This window comes from Sciurus carolinensis, chromosome 1 (genome assembly GCF_902686445.1).
Source record: "Sciurus carolinensis chromosome 1, mSciCar1.2, whole genome shotgun sequence".
In the NCBI taxonomy this organism is placed as follows: domain Eukaryota; kingdom Metazoa; phylum Chordata; class Mammalia; order Rodentia; family Sciuridae; genus Sciurus; species Sciurus carolinensis.
In genome coordinates, this window is record NC_062213.1 from 36136969 (window position 1) to 36140288 (window position 3320).

The 3320-nt window shown below is 47.5% G+C and overlaps 1 pseudogene; it reads right to left on the minus strand.

Moving 5' to 3' along the window:
• Positions 1-1382: 1382 nt before the first annotated feature.
• LOC124960625 (60S ribosomal protein L17-like) lies at positions 1383-1909 on the minus strand (annotated as a pseudogene).
• Between the last annotated feature and the right edge of the window lie 1411 nt (positions 1910-3320).

Below are 3320 nucleotides of genomic sequence, written 5' to 3' on the forward strand. Positions count from 1 at the left end.
TGCAAAGCATATTATTCAAAATAATATGAGATACATAATTGTATTTTGGTTTGGAATCCAATGGCAGCAGATTGTGCTCCTCAGTTTGTACTAGGCTAATAATAATAATAATCTTCTTATTTTTGGTCCTGGGAATTGAACCCAGGGTGGGGGTGGGGGATCCTGTATCCCTGAGCTACATCACTAGTGACCCCCTTTAAAATTACTTTTATTTGCATTTATCTTATGCTGAATTTATTCCCTTGCCAAAAGTTTTTGTTAATGGGATAAAAAAAGAATATACAGAAGTTCTAGATAATAGAAAGGGTGAGAGTGTAATCAAAAGAAATTGGATGTTAGCATGCAAAAAAGGGAGAAAGAGATTCTGAGGGAACAGGTAAACAAAAGGAAAAGAGACCAAGAATAGTAAAGAAATAAAAACTTTAAATTTTTCAATAAGGAGAAAAAAGAAAATCTACAGTATAACAGTCATATAGTAATGGAACCTCCCAGTCTTCAGTAGCCTGATGCATGAGAGGTACCTGACAATGAGCTTCAAGCCTCCAGCAGGCGTCTCAGGATGGGATTTGCTCCACCTAAAGATCGGAGCTGCGGCTTCCAGGATTATCCATGATGGCCACTCTGGCTTCGAAATGTGGTGGCAAATGGGGAGCTGCAGCTCAGGGTGTGGACGTGGTCAGCTGGAGGTCCTCGAGGCGGGATGCGGTTGGTCAGGCAGGGTTCCTGGAGGTCGGGTGTGTTTGGTGTGGTTGTGGGATCCTGGAGGCCGGGTGTAGTCGGGTCTGGGGTCCCAGTGATAGGGCACAGTCAGTTGGTCTGGGGGTCCTGGCGGCAGGGAGCAGTCAGTCGATGTGAGGGCCCCAGAGGCAGGGAGTGATCGGTCAGACTGAGGGCTCGTGGAGATGGGGCTCAGTCAGTCTGTCCAGGGGTCCTATGGGGCCTGGCTGTTGTCTCAAAATGGCGGCAGCCACGTGTAATCAAACCTGCAGGTACTGTGACAGTGAACTTCCAGGCAACAGTAGGCAGCTGGTGCTCCACTGGCAGTCGGCGATCAGTTTGCTGACTGTTGTCGGACGATCGGGTGGTGAACCTCGTGCGTTGGGTGATGGATAGGAGTAAGGCAGGCAATGGACAGGCGAGAGGCAGGCAAATGGCGGATGATAGGCACCTGACAGTGAGCAATCTGCACTCAAAAAAGGCATCTATATACTGGCAGATTGCAGGTGATCACAGCAGACAAATGGGGTAAACAGCAGGGGATCGATAAGCAGTAAAAACTGCTTCACCAAGAAACAGATATCCTCTGCTTGAAACCAGAGTTACAGAGCGACAAGGAACACAGCCTCCCTCTAGTCCGCCATCTTGGATCTCCCTCCTGCCAAAAGTTTTTGTTTCTTTAATTTCTTCTGGGATATCTTTCTCTCTTGTACAACCTCCTCTTCTGGTTTAGGAGCAGTTGGTTCCTTTTCAGTAGGATCATCTTGGTGTGGCAGGGGAGCTCACGAACGGGCCAATCCAACCATGAGCTCTGTAAGTACAGCTGAGCATCTTGGGTGCTTTGCTCACCTGGATTTGTTCAATGACCAGAGAATCTACACCTAAACCCTTAAGGTCAGCATTACTCTCTGCAGTTTTAAGTATGTGCAGCAAAAATTCAACACTCTTTTTGGGCCACCGTCCCTGTGTCAGCCCCACTGTTTGGCCTGGGCACACCTCCCAACTCCACCATTGTAATGCCAGAATGGCACACATTGCTTCTTTAAAGTGACATCTTTCAGGTACTTGCTGGCTTTTGGAATTTGCGTATCCTTTGATGGCCTGCACAGTTTCACAGGTGTTTTTAAAGATTTGAACCTCTTGATTTGCATGATTTTGTGGGGCTTTCTGGGTCAAGAGAGTAGTGAACCATTTTCACAGATCACCTCAAGTCGCTTACAGGAAGAGGAAGCACCAGCCCTTTTTATTTTTTATTTTTTATTCTGAGATAGGATTTTGCTAGTTGCTTAGGGCATTGCTAAAATGCTGAGACTGCCCTCAAACTGATGATCCTCCTGCCTCAGCCTCCCAAGTCACTGGGATTATGGGCCTGCACCACTGCACCTGGCTTGCTAGGCTAATAACGAAAATGGGGTAACATCCCTGACTAGATACTAACTAGTTCAGCATGAATAAAGGTAGTTGTAATAAGACACCAGCCCACTAAAAGGTTTGCACCATAAAAAGCAAGCATTCCACATGCAGTTAGTTGCAGATCATAATTATGGACATGACTAAAATTTTTAAATGACATTGGATATTGAACCCAGAAGCCCTCTACCACTGAGTTCCATCCCCAGTCCTTTTAATTTTTAATTTTGAAACAAGGTCTTCCTAAACTGTCAAGACCAGCCTCAAACTTGAGATCCTCCTGCTTCAGCCTCCTAAGTCACTGGGATTACAGGAATGTGCCACTATGCCCAGCTTTATAGGATTGCTTTTAACACAACCTTGAGGTTTCCTTTATTGACTTGCATAGGGGAACTATGTTCCAAAACAGAAGATTCTCTGCTTTTCAGGTGTGTCATGTCTTGGGGCAGGGGGTGGCCGAGAAGGTCTTTCCAGCTCTGAGATGCTGTGACTTGTCAAGTCCCAGGGCAGTTGTAACATGCTCTGAGAGATTCCAACGGCCATGCAATTAGCCATTTCCTAAGTAGGTGAAATTCTTCACAGCAAATAGGTGATCATTCAAGGTATTAGTCCACACTTGTTGCTTCCGGAGTTGCTCATAGCCTCTTAGGGAAAACGATGAGGCATCCCTACAGCGAAATGCCTGTCTATGTGTGGGAGCAATCAGGAAAAAAACCCATGAGGATCAGCAACTGCGGTCTGCATCATACCTCCTGGAAGGGGTCAAATCCCTTTCTGAGCCTTCCCACAGATGGCTTCAGGAAGACGTCTGCACCCCTCCCTCTCCGAAAGCCAGAGGAACTAGGCTGCAGAGGCCCCAGTGCTGAGGAGGTAACACCTTGCGTTTGTGCTTTGTCATGATCCAGCACTGGCAGGGTGAGACCGCCAACAGTGGGAAAGGAGCCCCGGACAGACAGACAGACGGAAGAACTGTTGTTGGCTAAGTGGCTCAGGAGGCCCCAGTCATCAGCAGGGGAGAGCTGGGCTCACAGCAGCAGAGGACCTAGGTCAGCTGGGCTCCTCCAAGCGCCCCGGCTTTCCTGTGCACAGTGGGGAGCAGAGGAAGGCAGCCAAAGGGTTAGAACCCTTCAAGAAGAAAAGAGTGTTCAAGGAAGCCCTGCATCTTTCACACAACGTGTAATTAACTCTCAGCA